We start from the raw sequence: 14,375 nt of genomic DNA on the forward strand, positions 1-14,375 counted from the left end.
GGAATAGTTTTTCAACCCAGAACAAAAAATGTGCTTTTACGGTCACTACAAATAACTTGACCAGCTAAAACAGTACAGATTTGGGTGAATAGAAATGTGAGGCCTGTTTTTTTTTGCGCTGTGTGACAGGTATAGGTTTAATCACAGAATTAGACTTGTATCTGCATGGTAGCGTGTGTGTTAGGTTTTTCTGAATGACACTATCAGCACCTTCAATGTAAGATATCCTTTTTGGGATAGATTTCAAGTAGGCCTCATATAGCAGAAACTAGTTATTTTGAGAATGGCAAATTTGGGAATAGTTTTTCAACCCAGAACAAAAAATGTGCTTTTACGGTCACTACAAATAACTTGACCAGCTAAAACAGTACAGATTTGGTTGAATAGAAATGTGAGGCCTGTTTTTTTTTGCGCTGTGTGACAGGTATAGGTTTAGTCACAGAATTAGACTTGTATCTGCACGGTAGCGTGTGTGTTAAATATTTCTGAATGACACTATCAGCACCTTCAATGTAAGATATCCTTTTTGGGATAGATTTCAAGTAGGCCTCATATAGCAGAAACTAGTTATTTTGAGAATGGCAAATTTGGGAATAGTTTTTCAACCCAGAACAAAAAATGTGCTTTTACGGTCACTACAAATAACTTGACCAGCTAAAACAGTACAGATTTGGTTGAATAGAAATGTGAGGCCTGTTTTTTTTTGCGCTGTGTGACAGGTATCGGTTTAATCACAGAATTAGACTTGTATCTGCACGGTAGCGTGTGTGTTAGGTTTTTCTGAATGACACTATCAGCACCTTTAATGTAAGATATCCTTTTTGGGATAGATTTCAAGTAGGCCTCATATAGCAGAAACTAGTTATTTTGAGAATGGCAAATTTGGGAATAGTTTTTCAACCCAGAACAAAAAATGTGCTTTTACGGTCACTACAAATAACTTGACCAGCTAAAACAGTACAGATTTGGTTGAATAGAAATGTGAGGCCTGTTTTTTTTTTGCGCTGTGTGACAGGTATAGGTTTAATCACAGAATTAGACTTGTATCTGCACGGTAGCGTGTGTGTTAGGTTTTTCTGAATGACACTATCAGCACCTTCAATGTAAGATATCCTTTTTGGGATAGATTTCAAGTAGGCCTCATATAGCAGAAACTAGTTATTTTGAGAATGGCAAATTTGGGAATAGTTTTTCAACCCAGAACAAAAAATGTGCTTTTACGGTCACTACAAATAACTTGACCAGCTAAAACAGTACAGATTTGGTTGAATAGAAATGTGAGGCCTGTTTTTTTTTGTGCTGTGTGACAGGTATAGGTTTAATCACAGAATTAGACTTGTATCTGCACGGTAGCGTGTGTGTTAAGTTTTTCTGAATGACACTATCAGCACCTTCAATGTAAGATATCCTTTTTGGGATAGATTTCAAGTAGGCCTCATATAGCAGAAACTAGTTATTTTGAGAATGGCAAATTTGGGAATAGTTTTTCAACCCAGAACAAAAAATGTGCTTTTACGGTCACTACAAATAACTTGACCAGCTAAAACAGTACAGATTTGGTTGAATAGAAATGTGAGGCCTGTTTTTTTTTGCGCTGTGTGACAGGTATAGGTTTAATCACAGAATTAGACTTGTATCTGCACGGTAGCCTGTGTGTTAGGTTTTTCTGAATGACACTATCAGCACCTTCAATGTAAGATATCCTTTTTGGGATAGATTTCAAGTAGGCCTCATATAGCAGAAACTAGTTATTTTGAGAATGGCAAATTTGGGAATAGTTTTTCAACCCAGAACAAAAAATTTGCTTTTACGGTCACTACAAATAACTTGACCAGCTAAAACAGTACAGATTTGGTTGAATAGAAATGTGAGGCCTGTTTTTTTGTGTGCTGTGTGACAGGTATAGGTTTAATCACAGAATTAGACTTGTATCTGCACGGAAGCGTGTGTGTTACGTTTTTCTGAATGACACTATCAGCATCTTCAATGTAAGATATCCTTTTTGGGATAGATTTCAAGTAGGCCTCATATAGCAGAAACTAGTTATTTTGAGAATGGCAAATTTGGGAATAGTTTTTCAACCCAGAACAAAAAATGTGCTTTTACGGTCACTACAAATAACTTGACCAGCTAAAACAGTACAGATTTGGATGAATAGAAATGTGAGGCCTGTTTTTTTTTTGCGCTGTGTGACAGGTATAGGTTTAATCACAGAATTAGACTTGTATCTGCATGGTAGCGTGTGTGTTAGGTTTTTCTGAATGACACTATCAGCACCTTCAATGTAAGATATCCTTTTTGGGATAGATTTCAAGTAGGCCTCATATAGCAGAAACTAGTTATTTTGAGAATGGCAAATTTGGGAATAGTTTTTCAACCCAGAACAAAAAATGTGCTTTTACGGTCACTACAAATAACTTGACCAGCTAAAACAGTACAGATTTGGTTGAATAGAAATGTGAGGCCTGTTTTTTTTTGCGCTGTGTGACAGGTATAGGTTTAATCACAGAATTAGACTTGTATCTGCACGGTAGCGTGTGTGTTAGGTTTTTCTGAATGACACTATCAGCACCTTCAATGTAAGATATCCTTTTTGGGATAGATTTCAAGTAGGCCTCATATAGCAGAAACTAGTTATTTTGAGAATGGCAAATTTGGGAATAGTTTTTCAACCTAGAACAAAAAATGTGCTTTTACGGTCACTACAAATAACTTGACCAGCTAAAACAGTACAGATTTGGCTGAATAGAAATGTGAGGCCTGTTTTTTTTTGCGCTGTGTGACAGGTATAGGTTTAGTCACAGAATTAGACTTGTATCTGCACGGTAGCGTGTGTGTTAAATATTTCTGAATGACACTATCAGCACCTTCAATGTAAGATATCCTTTTTGGGATAGATTTCAAGTAGGCCTCATATAGCAGAAACTAGTTATTTTGAGAATGGCAAATTTGGGAATAGTTTTTCAACCCAGAACAAAAAATGTGCTTTTACGGTCACTACAAATAACTTGACCAGCTAAAACAGTACAGATTTGGTTGAATAGAAATGTGAGGCCTGTTTTTTTTTGCGCTGTGTGACAGGTATCGGTTTAATCACAGAATTAGACTTGTATCTGCACGGTAGCGTGTGTGTTAGGTTTTTCTGAATGACACTATCAGCACCTTTAATGTAAGATATCCTTTTTGGGATAGATTTCAAGTAGGCCTCATATAGCAGAAACTAGTTATTTTGAGAATGGCAAATTTGGGAATAGTTTTTCAACCCAGAACAAAAAATGTGCTTTTACGGTCACTACAAATAACTTGACCAGCTAAAACAGTACAGATTTGGTTGAATAGAAATGTGAGGCCTATTTTTTTTTTGCGCTGTGTGACAGGTATAGGTTTAATCACAGAATTAGACTTGTATCTGCATGGTAGCGTGTGTGTTAGGTTTTTCTGAATGACACTATCAGCACCTTCAATGTAAGATATCCTTTTTGGGATAGATTTCAAGTAGGCCTCATATAGCAGAAACTAGTTATTTTGAGAATGGCAAATTTGGGAATAGTTTTTCAACCTAGAACAAAAAATGTGCTTTTACGGTCACTACAAATAACTTGACCAGCTAAAACAGTACAGATTTGGTTGAATAGAAATGTGAGGCCTGTTTTTTTTTGCGCTGTGTGACAGGTATAGGTTTAGTCACAGAATTAGACTTGTATCTGCACGGTAGCGTGTGTGTTAAATATTTCTGAATGACACTATCAGCACCTTCAATGTAAGATATCCTTTTTGGGATAGATTTCAAGTAGGCCTCATATAGCAGAAACTAGTTATTTTGAGAATGGCAAATTTGGGAATAGTTTTTCAACCCAGAACAAAAAATGTGCTTTTACGGTCACTACAAATAACTTGACCAGCTAAAACAGTACAGATTTGGTTGAATAGAAATGTGAGGCCTGTTTTTTTTTGCGCTGTGTGACAGGTATCGGTTTAATCACAGAATTAGACTTGTATCTGCACGGTAGTGTGTGTGTTAGGTTTTTCTGAATGACACTATCAGCATCTTCAATGTAAGATATCCTTTTTGGGATAGATTTCAAGTAGGCCTCATATAGCAGAAACTAGTTATTTTGAGAATGGCAAATTTGGGAATAGTTTTTCAACCCAGAACAAAAAATGTGCTTTTACGGTCACTACAAATAACTTGACCAGCTAAAACAGTACAGATTTGGGTGAATAGAAATGTGAGGCCTGTTTTTTTTGCGCTGTGTGACAGGTATAGGTTTAATCACAGAATTAGACTTGTATCTGCATGGTAGCGTGTGTGTTAGGTTTTTCTGAATGACACTATCAGCACCTTCAATGTAAGATATCCTTTTTGGGAAAGATTTCAAGTAGGCCTCATATAGCAGAAACTAGTTATTTTGAGAATGGCAAATTTGGGAATAGTTTTTCAACCCAGAACAAAAAATTTGCTTTTACGGTCACTACAAATAACTTGACCAGCTAAAACAGTACAGATTTGGTTGAATAGAAATGTGAGGCCTGTTTTTTTTTGCGCTGTGTGACAGGTATAGGTTTAATCACAGAATTAGACTTGTATCTGCACGGTAGCGTGTGTGTTAAATTTTTCTAAATGACACTATCAGCACCTTCAATGTAAGATATCCTTTTTGGGATAGATTTCAAGTAGGCCTCATATAGCAGAAACTAGTTATTTTGAGAATGGCAAATTTGGGAATAGTTTTTCAACCCAGAACAAAAAATGTGCTTTTACGGTCACTACAAATAACTTGACCAGCTAAAACAGTACAGATTTGGTTGAATAGAAATGTGAGGCCTGTTTTTTTTTGTGCTGTGTGACAGGTATAGGTTTAATCACAGAATTAGACTTGTATCTGCACGGTAGCCTGTGTGTTAGATTTTTCTGAATGACACTATCAGCACCTTCAATGTAAGATATCCTTTTTGGGATAGATTTCAAGTAGGCCTCATATAGCAGAAACTAGTTATTTTGAGAATGGCAAATTTGGGAATAGTTTTTCAACCTAGAACAAAAAATGTGCTTTTACGGTCACTACAAATAACTTGACCAGCTAAAACAGTACAGATTTGGTTGAATAGAAATGTGAGGCCTGTTTTTTTTTGCGCTGTGTGACAGGTATAGGTTTAGTCACAGAATTAGACTTGTATCTGCACGGTACCGTGTGTGTTAAATATTTCTGAATGACACTATCAGCACCTTCAATGTAAGATATCCTTTTTGGGATAGATTTCAAGTAGGCCTCATATAGCAGAAACTAGTTATTTTGAGAATGGCAAATTTGGGAATAGTTTTTCAACCCAGAACAAAAAATGTGCTTTTACGGTCACTACAAATAACTTGACCAGCTAAAACAGTACAGATTTGGTTGAATAGAAATGTGAGGCCTGTTTTTTTTTGCGCTGTGTGACAGGTATCGGTTTAATCACAGAATTAGACTTGTATCTGCACGGTAGCGTGTGTGTTACGTTTTTCTGAATGACACTATCAGCACCTTTAATGTAAGATATCCTTTTTGGGATAGATTTCAAGTAGGCCTCATATAGCAGAAACTAGTTATTTTGAGAATGGCAAATTTGGGAATAGTTTTTCAACCCAGAACAAAAAATGTGCTTTTACGGTCACTACAAATAACTTGACCAGCTAAAACAGTACAGATTTGGTTGAATAGAAATGTGAGGCCTGTTTTTTTTTGCGCTGTGTGACAGGTATAGGTTTAATCACAGAATTAGACTTGTATCTGCATGGTAGCGTGTGTGTTAGGTTTTTCTGAATGACACTATCAGCACCTTCAATGTAAGATATCCTTTTTGGGATAGATTTCAAGTAGGCCTCATATAGCAGAAACTAGTTATTTTGAGAATGGCAAATTTGGGAATAGTTTTTCAACCCAGAACAAAAAATGTGCTTTTACGGTCACTACAAATAACTTGACCAGCTAAAACAGTACAGATTTGGTTGAATAGAAATGTGAGGCCTGTTTTTTTTTGTGCTGTGTGACAGGTATAGGTTTAATCACAGAATTAGACTTGTATCTGCACGGTAGCGTGTGTGTTAAATTTTTCTGAATGACACTATCAGCACCTTCAATGTAAGATATCCTTTTTGGGATAGATTTCAAGTAGGCCTCATATAGCAGAAACTAGTTATTTTGAGAATGGCAAATTTGGGAATAGTTTTTCAACCCAGAACAAAAAATGTGCTTTTACGGTCACTACAAATAACTTGACCAGCTAAAACAGTACAGATTTGGTTGAATAGAAATGTGAGGCCTGTTTTTTTTTGCGCTGTGTGACAGGTATAGGTTTAATCACAGAATTAGACTTGTATCTGCACGGTAGCCTGTGTGTTAGGTTTTTCTGAATGACACTATCAGCACCTTCAATGTAAGATATCCTTTTTGGGATAGATTTCAAGTAGGCCTCATATAGCAGAAACTAGTTATTTTGAGAATGGCAAATTTGGGAATAGTTTTTCAACCCAGAACAAAAAATTTGCTTTTACGGTCACTACAAATAACTTGACCAGCTAAAACAGTACAGATTTGGTTGAATAGAAATGTGAGGCCTGTTTTTTTGTGTGCTGTGTGACAGGTATAGGTTTAATCACAGAATTAGACTTGTATCTGCACGGAAGCGTGTGTGTTACGTTTTTCTGAATGACACTATCAGCATCTTCAATGTAAGATATCCTTTTTGGGATAGATTTCAAGTAGGCCTCATATAGCAGAAACTAGTTATTTTGAGAATGGCAAATTTGGGAATAGTTTTTCAACCCAGAACAAAAAATGTGCTTTTACGGTCACTACAAATAACTTGACCAGCTAAAACAGTACAGATTTGGATGAATAGAAATGTGAGGCCTGTTTTTTTTTGCGCTGTGTGACAGGTATAGGTTTAATCACAGAATTAGACTTGTATCTGCATGGTAGCGTGTGTGTTAGGTTTTTCTGAATGACACTATCAGCACCTTCAATGTAAGATATCCTTTTTGGGATAGATTTCAAGTAGGCCTCATATAGCAGAAACTAGTTATTTTGAGAATGGCAAATTTGGGAATAGTTTTTCAACCCAGAACAAAAAATGTGCTTTTACGGTCACTACAAATAACTTGACCAGCTAAAACAGTACAGATTTGGTTGAATAGAAATGTGAGGCCTGTTTTTTTTTGCGCTGTGTGACAGGTATAGGTTTAATCACAGAATTAGACTTGTATCTGCACGGTAGCGTGTGTGTTAGGTTTTTCTGAATGACACTATCAGCACCTTCAATGTAAGATATCCTTTTTGGGATAGATTTCAAGTAGGCCTCATATAGCAGAAACTAGTTATTTTGAGAATGGCAAATTTGGGAATAGTTTTTCAACCTAGAACAAAAAATGTGCTTTTACGGTCACTACAAATAACTTGACCAGCTAAAACAGTACAGATTTGGCTGAATAGAAATGTGAGGCCTGTTTTTTTTTGCGCTGTGTGACAGGTATAGGTTTAGTCACAGAATTAGACTTGTATCTGCACGGTAGCGTGTGTGTTAAATATTTCTGAATGACACTATCAGCACCTTCAATGTAAGATATCCTTTTTGGGATAGATTTCAAGTAGGCCTCATATAGCAGAAACTAGTTATTTTGAGAATGGCAAATTTGGGAATAGTTTTTCAACCCAGAACAAAAAATGTGCTTTTACGGTCACTACAAATAACTTGACCAGCTAAAACAGTACAGATTTGGTTGAATAGAAATGTGAGGCCTATTTTTTTTTTGCGCTGTGTGACAGGTATAGGTTTAATCACAGAATTAGACTTGTATCTGCATGGTAGCGTGTGTGTTAGGTTTTTCTGAATGACACTATCAGCACCTTCAATGTAAGATATCCTTTTTGGGATAGATTTCAAGTAGGCCTCATATAGCAGAAACTAGTTATTTTAGAGAATGGCAAATTTGGGAATAGTTTTTCAACCCAGAACAAAAAATGTGCTTTTACGGTCACTACAAATAACTTGACTAGCTAAAACAGTACAGATTTGGTTGAATAGAAATGTGAGGCCTGTTTTTTTTTGCGCTGTGTGACAGGTATAGGTTTAGTCACAGAATTAGACTTGTATCTGCACGGTAGCGTGTGTGTTAAATATTTCTGAATGACACTATCAGCACCTTCAATGTAAGATATCCTTTTTGGGATAGATTTCAAGTAGGCCTCATATAGCAGAAACTAGTTATTTTGAGAATGGCAAATTTGGGAATAGTTTTTCAACCCAGAACAAAAAATTTGCTTTTACGGTCACTACACATAACTTGACCAGCTAAAACAGTACAGATTTGGTTGAATAGAAATGTGAGGCCTGTTTTTTTTTGTGCTGTGTGACAGGTATAGGTTTAATCACAGAATTAGACTTGTATCTGCACGGTAGCGTGTGTGTTACGTTTTTCTGAATGACACTATCAGCATCTTCAATGTAAGATATCCTTTTTGGGATAGATTTCAAGTAGGCCTCATATAGCAGAAACTAGTTATTTTGAGAATGGCAAATTTGGGAATAGTTTTTCAACCCAGAACAAAAAATGTGCTTTTACGGTCACTACAAATAACTTGACCAGCTAAAACAGTACAGATTTGGGTGAATAGAAATGTGAGGCCTGTTTTTTTTGCGCTGTGTGACAGGTATAGGTTTAATCACAGAATTAGACTTGTATCTGCATGGTAGCGTGTGTGTTAGGTTTTTCTGAATGACACTATCAGCACCTTCAATGTAAGATATCCTTTTTGGGAAAGATTTCAAGTAGGCCTCATATAGCAGAAACTAGTTATTTTGAGAATGGCAAATTTGGGAATAGTTTTTCAACCCAGAACAAAAAATGTGCTTTTACGGTCACTACAAATAACTTGACCAGCTAAAACAGTACAGATTTGGTTGAATAGAAATGTGAGGCCTGTTTTTTTTTGCGCTGTGTGACAGGTATAGGTTTAATCACAGAATTAGACTTGTATCTGCACGGTAGCCTGTGTGTTAGGTTTTTCTGAATGACACTATCAGCACCTTCAATGTAAGATATCCTTTTTGGGATAGATTTCAAGTAGGCCTCATATAGCAGAAACTAGTTATTTTGAGAATGGCAAATTTGGGAATAGTTTTTCAACCCAGAACAAAAAATGTGCTTTTACGGTCACTACAAATAACTTGACCAGCTAAAACAGTACAGATTTGGTTGAATAGAAATGTGAGGCCTGTTTTTTTTTGCGCTGTGTGACAGGTATAGGTTTAATCACAGAATTAGACTTGTATCTGCACGGTAGCGTGTGTGTTAGGTTTTTCTGAATGACACTATCAGCACCTTCAATGTAAGATATCCTTTTTGGGATAGATTTCAAGTAGGCCTCATATAGCAGAAACTAGTTATTTTGAGAATGGCAAATTTGGGAATAGTTTTTCAACCCAGAACAAAAAATGTGCTTTTACGGTCACTACAAATAACTTGACCAGCTAAAACAGTACAGATTTGGTTGAATAGAAATGTGAGGCCTGTTTTTTTTTGCGCTGTGTGACAGGTATAGGTTTAGTCACAGAATTAGACTTGTATCTGCACGGTAGCGTGTGTGTTAAATATTTCTGAATGACACTATCAGCACCTTCAATGTAAGATATCCTTTTTGGGATAGATTTCAAGTAGGCCTCATATAGCAGAAACTAGTTATTTTGAGAATGGCAAATTTGGGAATAGTTTTTCAACCCAGAACAAAAAATGTGCTTTTACGGTCACTACAAATAACTTGACCAGCTAAAACAGTACAGATTTGGTTGAATAGAAATGTGAGGCCTGTTTTTTTTTGCGCTGTGTGACAGGTATAGGTTTAGTCACAGAATTAGACTTGTATCTGCACGGTAGCGTGTGTGTTAAATATTTCTGAATGACACTATCAGCACCTTCAATGTAAGATATCCTTTTTGGGATAGATTTCAAGTAGGCCTCATATAGCAGAAACTAGTTATTTTGAGAATGGCAAATTTGGGAATAGTTTTTCAACCCAGAACAAAAAATTTGCTTTTACGGTCACTACACATAACTTGACCAGCTAAAACAGTACAGATTTGGTTGAATAGAAATGTGAGGCCTGTTTTTTTTTGTGCTGTGTGACAGGTATAGGTTTAATCACAGAATTAGACTTGTATCTGCACGGTAGCGTGTGTGTTACGTTTTTCTGAATGACACTATCAGCATCTTCAATGTAAGATATCCTTTTTGGGATAGATTTCAAGTAGGCCTCATATAGCAGAAACTAGTTATTTTGAGAATGGCAAATTTGGGAATAGTTTTTCAACCCAGAACAAAAAATTTGCTTTTACGGTCACTACAAATAACTTGACCAGCTAAAACAGTACAGATTTGGGTGAATAGAAATGTGAGGCCTGTTTTTTTTTGCGCTGTGTGACAGGTATAGGTTTAATCACAGAATTAGACTTGTATCTGCATGGTAGCGTGTGTGTTAGGTTTTTCTGAATGACACTATCAGCACCTTCAATGTAAGATATCCTTTTTGGGAAAGATTTCAAGTAGGCCTCATATAGCAGAAACTAGTTATTTTGAGAATGGCAAATTTGGGAATAGTTTTTCAACCCAGAACAGAAAATGTGCTTTTACGGTCACTACAAATAACTTGACCAGCTAAAACAGTACAGATTTGGTTGAATAGAAATGTGAGGCCTGTTTTTTTTTGCGCTGTGTGACAGGTATAGGTTTAATCACAGAATTAGACTTGTATCTGCACGGTAGCCTGTGTGTTAGGTTTTTCTGAATGACACTATCAGCACCTTCAATGTAAGATATCCTTTTTGGGATAGATTTCAAGTAGGCCTCATATAGCAGAAACTAGTTATTTTGAGAATGGCAAATTTGGGAATAGTTTTTCAACCCAGAACAAAAAATGTGCTTTTACGGTCACTACAAATAACTTGACCAGCTAAAACAGTACAGATTTGGTTGAATAGAAATGTGAGGCCTGTTTTTTTTTGCGCTGTGTGACAGGTATAGGTTTAGTCACAGAATTAGACTTGTATCTGCACGGTAGCGTGTGTGTTAAGTTTTTCTGAATGACACTATCAGCACCTTCAATGTAAGATATCCTTTTTGGGATAGATTTCAAGTAGGCCTCATATAGCAGAAACTAGTTATTTTGAGAATGGCAAATTTGGGAATAGTTTTTCAACCCAGAACAAAAAATGTGCTTTTACGGTCACTACAAATAACTTGACCAGCTAAAACAGTACAGATTTGGTTGAATAGAAATGTGAGGCCTGTTTTTTTTTGCGCTGTGTGACAGGTATAGGTTTAGTCACAGAATTAGACTTGTATCTGCATGGTAGCGTGTGTGTTAAATATTTCTGAATGACACTATCAGCACCTTCAATGTAAGATATCCTTTTTGGGATAGATTTCAAGTAGGCCTCATATAGCAGAAACTAGTTATTTTGAGAATGGCAAATTTGGGAATAGTTTTTCAACCCAGAACAAAAAATTTGCTTTTACGGTCACTACAAATAACTTGACCAGCTAAAACAGTACAGATTTGGTTGAATAGAAATGTGAGGCCTGTTTTTTTTTGCGCTGTGTGACAGGTATAGGTTTAATCACAGAATTAGACTTGTATCTGCACGGTAGCGTGTGTGTTAGGTTTTTCTGAATGACACTATCAGCACCTTCAATGTAAGATATCCTTTTTGGGATAGATTTCAAGTAGGCCTCATATAGCAGAAACTAGTTATTTTGAGAATGGCAAATTTGGGAATAGTTTTTCAACCCAGAACAAAAAATGTGCTTTTACGGTCACTACAAATAACTTGACCAGCTAAAACAGTACAGATTTGGTTGAATAGAAATGTGAGGCCTGTTTTTTTTTGCGCTGTGTGACAGGTATAGGTTTAGTCACAGAATTAGACTTGTATCTGCACGGTAGCGTGTGTGTTAAATATTTCTGAATGACACTATCAGCACCTTCAATGTAAGATATCCTTTTTGGGATAGATTTCAAGTAGGCCTCATATAGCAGAAACTAGTTATTTTGAGAATGGCAAATTTGGGAATAGTTTTTCAACCCAGAACAAAAAATGTGCTTTTACGGTCACTACAAATAACTTGACCAGCTAAAACAGTACAGATTTGGTTGAATAGAAATGTGAGGCCTGTTTTTTTTTGCGCTGTGTGACAGGTATAGGTTTAGTCACAGAATTAGACTTGTATCTGCACGGTAGCGTGTGTGTTAATATTTCTGAATGACACTATCAGCACCTTCAATGTAAGATATCCTTTTTGGGATAGATTTCAAGTAGGCCTCATATAGCAGAAACTAGTTATTTTGAGAATGGCAAATTTGGGAATAGTTTTTCAACCCAGAACAAAAAATTTGCTTTTACGGTCACTACACATAACTTGACCAGCTAAAACAGTACAGATTTGGTTGAATAGAAATGTGAGGCCTGTTTTTTTTTGTGCTGTGTGACAGGTATAGGTTTAATCACAGAATTAGACTTGTATCTGCACGGTAGCGTGTGTGTTACGTTTTTCTGAATGACACTATCAGCATCTTCAATGTAAGATATCCTTTTTGGGATAGATTTCAAGTAGGCCTCATATAGCAGAAACTAGTTATTTTGAGAATGGCAAATTTGGGAATAGTTTTTCAACCCAGAACAAAAAATGTGCTTTTACGGTCACTACAAATAACTTGACCAGCTAAAACAGTACAGATTTGGTTGAATAGAAATGTGAGGCCTGTTTTTTTTTGCGCTGTGTGACAGGTATAGGTTTAGTCACAGAATTAGACTTGTATCTGCACGGTAGCGTGTGTGTTAAATATTTCTGAATGACACTATCAGCACCTTCAATGTAAGATATCCTTTTTGGGATAGATTTCAAGTAGGCCTCATATAGCAGAAACTAGTTATTTTGAGAATGGCAAATTTGGGAATAGTTTTTCAACCCAGAACAAAAAATTTGCTTTTACGGTCACTACAAATAACTTGACCAGCTAAAACAGTACAGATTTGGTTGAATAGAAATGTGAGGCCTGTTTTTTTTTGTGCTGTGTGACAGGTATAGGTTTAATCACAGAATTAGACTTGTATCTGCACGGTAGCGTGTGTGTTACGTTTTTCTGAATGACACTATCAGCATCTTCAATGTAAGATATCCTTTTTGGGATAGATTTCAAGTAGGCCTCATATAGCAGAAACTAGTTATTTTGAGAATGGCAAATTTGGGAATAGTTTTTCAACCCAGAACAAAAAATGTGCTTTTACGGTCACTACAAATAACTTGACCAGCTAAAACAGTACAGATTTGGGTGAATAGAAATGTGAGGCCTGTTTTTTTTTGCGCTGTGTGACAGGTATAGGTTTAATCACAGAATTAGACTTGTATCTGCATGGTAGCGTGTGTGTTAGGTTTTTCTGAATGACACTATCAGCACCTTCAATGTAAGATATCCTTTTTGGATAGATTTCAAGTAGGCCTCATATAGCAGAAACTAGTTATTTTGAGAATGGCAAATTTGGGAATAGTTTTTCAACCCAGAACAAAAAATGTGCTTTTACGGTCACTACAAATAACTTGACCAGCTAAAACAGTACAGATTTGGTTGAATAGAAATGTGAGGCCTGTTTTTTTTTGCGCTGTGTGACAGGTATAGGTTTAATCACAGAATTAGACTTGTATCTGCACGGTAGCCTGTGTGTTAGGTTTTTCTGAATGACACTATCAGCACCTTCAATGTAAGATATCCTTTTTGGGATAGATTTCAAGTAGGCCTCATATAGCAGAAACTAGTTATTTTGAGAATGGCAAATTTGGGAATAGTTTTTCAACCCAGAACAAAAAATGTGCTTTTACGGTCACTACAAATAACTTGACCAGCTAAAACAGTACAGATTTGGTTGAATAGAAATGTGAGGCCTGTTTTTTTTTGCGCTGTGTGACAGGTATAGGTTTAATCACAGAATTAGACTTGTATCTGCACGGTAGCGTGTGTGTTAGGTTTTTCTGAATGACACTATCAGCACCTTCAATGTAAGATATCCTTTTTGGGATAGATTTCAAGTAGGCCTCATATAGCAGAAACTAGTTATTTTGAGAATGGCAAATTTGGGAATAGTTTTTCAACCCAGAACAAAAAATGTGCTTTTACGGTCACTACAAATAACTTGACCAGCTAAAACAGTACAGATTTGGTTGAATAGAAATGTGAGGCCTGTTTTTTTTTGCGCTGTGTGACAGGTATAGGTTTAATCACAGAATTAGACTTGTATCTGCACGGTAGCGTGTGTGTTAGGTTTTTCTGAATGACACTATCAGCACCTTC

Source organism: Bufo bufo, chromosome 3 (genome assembly GCF_905171765.1).
Source record: "Bufo bufo chromosome 3, aBufBuf1.1, whole genome shotgun sequence".
In the NCBI taxonomy this organism is placed as follows: domain Eukaryota; kingdom Metazoa; phylum Chordata; class Amphibia; order Anura; family Bufonidae; genus Bufo; species Bufo bufo.